The following is a 7,318-nucleotide window of genomic DNA, read 5'->3' on the forward strand; positions in this document are numbered from 1 at the left end:
CCAACAGGGGCCTCGGAGCTCTCGCTGATCGCATAGACGCCATTGAGGCGCGAATGGCTACACCCGCTTCCGTCGTACAACCGCTCACCGTTCCCGCCATACTAAAGGAAGCTAGACTTCAATATCCAACCAGGGCGGCGTCAGGAGGTCCCAGTCTTTGCAGAGCCCTAACTGCCCCGTTAGGTGGTAGTCCATCCGGTCCGCCATAATGGATAGGTCCAAAGAGAGTTTTCGCATTTGGCAATGGAACTGCAGGAAATATTCTAACAAAAAAGCCCCTCTGCAGCAGTTCTTCAGGTCCTTCGCTGTCAAACCTCAAGTCATTGCTCTCCAGGAAACATTAGTCTCCGCCGCCTCGCTCCAGGGCTACAGGGCCGTGTCGGGCCTGCCCGGGGGGCGAGGGATTTGCACCTTGATTGATAAAAGGCTGACTCATCTCACCCACGGCCTCAAGCTGGGGTGTGGTAGAATTGAATATGTCATGGTTGAGATCCTGCTCGACGTACCACACCAGAATCAGCGCAGAAACAGCGTGTTCGTCCTCAATATCTACAGCAACCCCAGGGACTCGCGCCAGCAGTTCAAGACCATCCTCAAGAAAGCGACCGACTTGGCCGGCCCTCGACTCTTGGTCGTCGTCGGTGACTTCAACGCTCCGTACGGCATCTGGGGTTACGTCTACGACACTACCAAGGGGCGCAACCTGTGGCAAGACGCCAACGAGATGGACCTCACTCTGGTCACTGACAAGAATTTTCCTACTCGCATCGGCAACTCCGTCACCCGGGACTCGACACCTGACCTAGCGTTCGTCAGGAACGTTGAGGACGTGGGCTGGGAGAACACCGCCATGGAGTTCGGCAGCGACCACTACATCCTCGAGACCAACTTCAAGGTGTCTCGGAGTAGGATCAAGGAATTCACGTTCATCGACTGGGACCACCTTCGCAAGATTCTCGAAGAACCCAGCAGAGCCAGGGCACCCGCCACCCTCGAAGAATGGTGCGAAGGCGTCCGGAACGACGCTTCCGCGGCTACCAAGAAAGTGGAAACCGATCTCGACGTCGAGCGGATGGACAGCAGACTTGCCCACCTGATCGAGGCCAAAAACGCCCTGCTCCGCCGATGGAAGGGTCAAAGGCTCAATCGCAGACTCCGAAAAAAGATCTCGGAGCTCAACAAGGTCATCGATGACCACTGCAAGGCGCTATGCCAGCAGCAGTGGGACGAGCTCTGCGAATCCATCGACGGACAGATGCGCAACGGCAAATCCTGGGGTAGGCTGAAGCACCTTCTCGACGAAAGCGGCTCAAAGTCAAATCAGAGGCATACGTTGGCCAGGGCCCTTCACGAGGCCACCAGGTCTCACACGGTCGATGAGCTCGTCGCAAAACTGGTACAGAAGTACTTGCCCGTCCGTCGCGACGGAGATCCAGTGACCCAACTCCCAGACTACCAAGGCCCTCCACGCCCCGAGCTCGACGAAGACTTCTCCATTGCCGAGGTTAGACAGGCCATCTTCGCGCTCAACCGCAAGTCTGCGCCGGGTCCAGACGGAGTCACCAACGGAATGTTGAGAAACCTCGAGGACACGTCGATCGTCTTCCTGACCGACAAAATCAATGAGTCCTGGAATAGCGGCGTTGTTCCTGCAGAATGGAAGATGGCCTGCACGGTGCTCATTCCCAAGCCCGGCAAGGCCCCGAACATCGAGAACCTCAGGCCGATTTCTCTAACCTCCTGCGTCGGCAAGGTCATGGAGCGCGTCGTCCTCAACAGGGTCAACGGGTACCTCGAAGACAACGAGGTTTACACGTACAACATGATCGGCTTCCGCGCTGGACTCTCGACGCAGGATGCAATGCGCCTAATAAAGCATCAGATTGTGGATGGCCGTTCCAGAGACGTCAAGGCTTTGCTCGGTCTGGACCTCGAGAAAGCTTTCGACAACGTGCTCCACAGCTTCATCGTAAAGACCATTTCAGATCTGGGTCTCGGCTCCAGATTCCATAGCTACGTCAGCTCTTTCCTAACGGACAGGAAGGCCAAGCTTCGCATTGGGGACTTCCGCTCCAACGATGTGCCCCTCGGAAGGCGGGGCACTCCTCAGGGCGCCGTCATCTCACCCACCCTGTTCAACATCTGTATGATTGGTCTTTCCGAGAGGTTGGCACGCGTAGAGGGCGTCAAGCACACCATATACGCCGACGACATCACCTTACGGTGCTCCAGCGGCTGCGAGGGCAGAGTCGAAGAATCCATGCAGGAGGCGATAGACGTGATCGAGGAGTATCTCCGCCCCACCGGACTTCGATGCTCCCCCGCCAAGTCGGAGCTTCTGCTTTACAGAAAAGAGAAGGGAGGCAGACCGAAAGATTGGAAGCCAGTCTCCGAAAGCAGCATCAGTCTTCGCACTTGTGACGGGGGGGTGATACCCAGGGTTGACGTTATTCGGGTCCTGGGCATGTTTGTCGAATTCAACGGCGGGAGCGGAACGGCTCTCCGCAAGATCCTCGCAAAGACGGACAACGCTTTCCGCCTCGTTCGCAGAATAGCAAACCGGCACCGAGGAATGAAGGAAAACAATCTCCTCAGGCTTATCAATGCATTCGTACTATGTCACTTTACGTACACAATTTCTATGCATAACTGGCTCAGAGCGGAGCGAGACAAACTCAACGCTCTCATCCGCAACGTGGTCAAGAGGGCTCTCGGGCTACCCACCAGGACCCATACCGAGGATCTCCTTAGGCTGGGGGTGCATAACACTGCCGAGGAGATTGCCGAAGCCCAAGAACGCGCGCAACTCACTCGCTTGAGCACCACAACGGCAGGTAGACACATCCTCGAAGAGCTGGGTTACCAACCTGCGGGATTCCCGATGGTCAGTACCCCGATCCCCAGGTGCATTCGAGACAAGTTCGAAGTGGCCCCTGTGCCCCGAAACGTCCATCCCGTCCATAACGAGGGCAGACGCAAGGCCAGAGCAGCAGCCATCCTCAAACAGATCAAGCAACGAGACATTAGAGCAGGCTTCGTCGACGCCGCGGAGTACAGCGATGGGAAGACCTTTGCCATCGTTGTGGTCGACTCCAGCGGCAAGATTTCCAACTGCGCCTCCATTCGCACTTCAGACCCCGGTGTCGCCGAGCAAGCCGCCATCGCCCTCGCCCTGCTAGACGGTCGTGGATCCGAGATATATAGCGATTCCAAAACAGCCGTTAGGGCTTTTCAGAAGGGTTGCGTCGCCAAGCAAGCTGCTCGTCTTCTTAGCAGCTCGAGTCGAGATGCTCTCACGCATCATTCAATCCACTGGTTTCCAGCTCACGTAGGGTCGGTCGAGGGTGCTCCCCCGAACCTCAATGAGTCTGCTCACGAGGCTGCGCGTGACCTCACCGACCGCGCTTCCTCTACAAGAAGCACCGACTCCCCTCCTCCCTACGGCCACAGGGACGCTCCCGCTACTCACAACGAGATTATTAAATTCTTCTACATGTCTAGAAGGGTCTTTCCACCCCCTCACCCCAAGTTGAATAGGGCGCAAGCGGTTTCGCTTAGGCTTCTGCAGACCAGTACGTATCCGTGTCTGTCCGTTCTCCACGAGGCTTACCCGGACGTGGATCGCGACGACGCCTGCCCCTCTTGCGGGCAGACCTCCACTCTAGCGCACATGCTGTGGGAGTGTGGGTCGACATACCCCAAATTCATCAAGGAGGAGTGGGACTCGCTTTTGCGTAGCCCCGCTCTAGAAAAGCAAATCCTGGCCGTCCAGCGTGCCCGCGACCGGGCCGGTGGGCTAGACCTGCCGGTCCCGACGTGGGACTAGCCGGGTGCGCGACGAGTTCGCGTCCTCGCCGGACCTACAATAAAGTTTATTCACTCACTCACTCAAACAGTTCGATTCGAGATGCGAAATTTGGTTAGAATATACTATATATGCAAGTAGCTTGCATGGAATTGATGTTAATGAGATTGGCCTGTAATTGTGGGGGCCATGAATATCACCAAATGTATGCACCAGAACCACCTTTCCCACCTTGCAGTCGTCCGGCAACGTGGCGCCCTGCAATGACTGCGCAAGGACATGCGACAATATAAGGGATGAATAAGTCTGGGTGTTTTTTAAAAACTTGTAGCTAATACCGTCGGTACCAGGGGACGATGGAAGTTTGGCAACTTAAATAAGTTTAGAAATGCCTACCCAGTCGATAAGGATAGGGCCCATTTGAAAGAAATCAGGTGCAGAAATAATGGGAACGGTTATTGGTGCAACATATGAAAAAGATGATGAATATGTGTCATTCAGTAAGATACAGCACTGCTTATTTCAGACAAAGAATCCTCGATCGTTCTTCAAGCGAACTTCATCAGATTCGCGCATGCCGATTACATTCCAAAATTTGCGTGGATTTGAAGTAAGTAAAGAAGGAAGGGTTAAATGAAAATACCTGTGTTTAGCCCCGATGAGAGTACGTTTACATTCAGCAGCGGTAGATTGTCAAGCCAACCTTGCTCTGTCAGTCAGAAGCTTCTTGCAGCGGCGGAACATGTGCTTTTTCTTGTTTAGTAAGCGTTTTAACAATAGGTTGAACCATGGCGAACGTCTCTTGCTAGATATTCTTCGCAGCGGAACATATTTATCGATGAGCGCTTTGACTTGCGTTTGAAATAACCGCCAGTTCTCTTGCACTGTGCGTTCCTAGAACTGCGGAAAGAACTCGTCAACGAACTTTTCCAAAGCAGTATTAATGGTTTGAAAGTCTGCTCTCCCGTAATCACGGATTATTTTCGAATGTTTTGCTGTGCGGCGCGAGCGCGATGGCGTAGTAAAGTGGATTGTAAGTCGATCACTTAGACCTGGAAGTAGGGTTAGGGAAGAGAAAGAAGCGGGATAGCTGGCGAGCACAAGGTCGAGTGCATTTGCACATCAAGGGGTAACGCGAATTGGTTCTTGTACGAGCTGGGAAAGATTAAATGTAGAATAGAGGTCAATGAAAGCCATACACTCGGATGAATTAGTAGTTACAATGGGGTTGGAATCGTTCCAGTGAATACCTGGAAAATTGAAGTCACCCGTAAGAAAAATTGGCTCTTTCGGGTATCGTGATCGACACAACTTCGTTCAGACAATCGTAGAGTTCATCACAGAAGGTGGTGCCAGAAAGCGGAGGCCGATAACATGCACAAACAATGACATCGTGATGGTTTCAGGTAACGCATGTAAAGAGAAATTCAAGCTCTGATTGGATCGGGACAACGTAAGAATTTATGCCTTCAGAAACGGTGATGAAAAAACCGCTCCCTGATCGGTCACTTCGGCCATGTCTGTACAATATATATTTCGTTCCACAAGAAAAGAGTTCCCAATTCTCGACTGTAATTGACAACCAAGTCTCGGTTAAAACAACGATATCGGCTACGCACGTGTCCATTAAACATGATGACGTATCACACTCCTTTAATATACTTTTGATGTTCGCAAGAAGGAATGAGTAGTCGCCGATGTGGTTCGCCTGAACGGCCGCTGCTTCCTAAGTCGGAGTACTATGAGGGTGTGAATCAGTGGGAGTTGTAATCATTACAAGCCATTTCAGTCATTAATAGCCATTACTGGTCATGACAAAGCATGTTAGTAATTTCTAATGAATTGTATTCGTTACTAGTTGTCGTTAGATATATTGGTCATTTCATAGTCATTACTAGTCATTTCAGTCATTATTAGTCATTGCTGCTAATTATCAAGCATTCTTAGTCGTTTGTAATCAATTGTGGTCATTACAAACTGTCGTTAGACATATTGGTCATTTCGTAGTCATTACTACTCATTACTAGACATTTCTAATCATTTCTAGTCAATTGTGGTCATTACAAGCCGTCGTTAGATATATTGGTCATTTCGGAGTCGTCAGTAGTAATTACAAGTTATTTCAGTCACTATTAGACATTACTGGTCATTACAATACATTTTTAGTCATTGCAAGTCATTTCAGTCATTATTAGTCATTACTCCTCATTAGTAAGCATCCTTAGTCATTTGTAATCAATTGTGGTCATTAGAAGCCGTCGTTAGACATACTGGTCATTTCAGAGTCATTAGTAGTCATTACAAGTCATTAGTAGTCACTATTAGACATTACTAGTCATTATTAGCCTGTACAAATGTTTATTGTAATGTTATCATTCAGCAACTGTCACTATCAATCATTTTTCACTATTTAATCTGTCTTCATATGGCGTGATGACGCTTCGGCGGACACTCCGACGTTCACGTCTGCTGACACAAACTTCACCATGAGCCTAGAAAGGCTTTAGCCTTTATAAGCGACTGCAAATAATACTTATATACGCATTATCTGGGAAGTCCCCCTAGCGAGTAACGTCCGGCTGAAGTAACGTCCATGCCAGTGAAACGGACAAACTAGCTAAACCTACTCCCGACCATTTAAGCGCGGTCGCAAGGGCTGACTTAGATCTGACTTTATATTTGAGCATGGAAGGGGCTGGCGCGTACGCCGAGCCCCACTACCAAAAATTACATGCCCCATCTGCCCCGGTTTGGGGTAGTGGCGTGCTTCAGCCAACCGCAGTGCAATGGCAAGGCCTCGGCACGGGGCGCCGACCTGAGTGATCATCGGAAACCCGGCACCAGGTAAGTATGCGGAAAAGCGCGTCGGCATAAGAAGCCATGCTGAAAGGTGCACCATATGGAGTGGACACTGAAGCGCACTCTACATGAAACAGAACACTTTGCTCAGCAACGAAACCTTGCAAAACAACTCACTTTAACACAAAAGCAGTCAACCCATAAAACTATAAACCTAGCAAGCGTCATTTTCAAATTGCACCTGCCATATCATCAAAATTGTGTGAAAGCATTGGGTAATGATTGTCCATGTCGAGCGGCGATTGCGCAAAGCTGCCGAGGAGGAGGAGGAGGAAAAACTTTATTTGCTCTAATTGGTTAGAAATTAGCGGTGGCAGATGCGGTCGGCCGTCTTCACGGTCTTCTTCCCCATCTGCGCAGGGTCGACGCCCCTATTCCAGGGCACCACTGAGGGTGGCTACTCGGCGAGCGTGCCTTACTAGTCCATGCTGTACTTTCGGGTCGCTGCTGGAGAGCACCCTCTCCCACTGCTCCGCACTCGGGTCTTTTATTTGAAGGAATTGTTGATTCTGAACGCATTCCCATGTAATGTGATATAAGGTGGGCTTGGCGCCGCACCAGGGGCAAATGTCTCTATACTGGGTGGGAAACATCTTGCTTAGTGTGTTTAGGTTTGGATATGTTCCTGTTTGCAGCCTCCTCCAAGAGGTTGCT

At 50.9% G+C, this 7,318-nt stretch overlaps 1 non-coding gene across 1 annotated transcript; it reads right to left on the reverse strand.

The window, feature by feature from the left end:
* Positions 1 to 6,494: 6,494 nt before the first annotated feature.
* LOC140214375 (U1 spliceosomal RNA) lies at positions 6,495 to 6,657 on the reverse strand. Its single transcript, XR_011891318.1, has one exon. It is a non-coding gene; the product is annotated as a U1 spliceosomal RNA (small nuclear RNA).
* Between the last annotated feature and the right edge of the window lie 661 nt (positions 6,658 to 7,318).

The sequence above is a fragment of the Dermacentor andersoni genome, unplaced genomic scaffold, assembly GCF_023375885.2.
Source record: "Dermacentor andersoni unplaced genomic scaffold, qqDerAnde1_hic_scaffold ctg00000039.1, whole genome shotgun sequence".
NCBI classification, from domain to species: Eukaryota; Metazoa; Arthropoda; class Arachnida; order Ixodida; family Ixodidae; genus Dermacentor; species Dermacentor andersoni.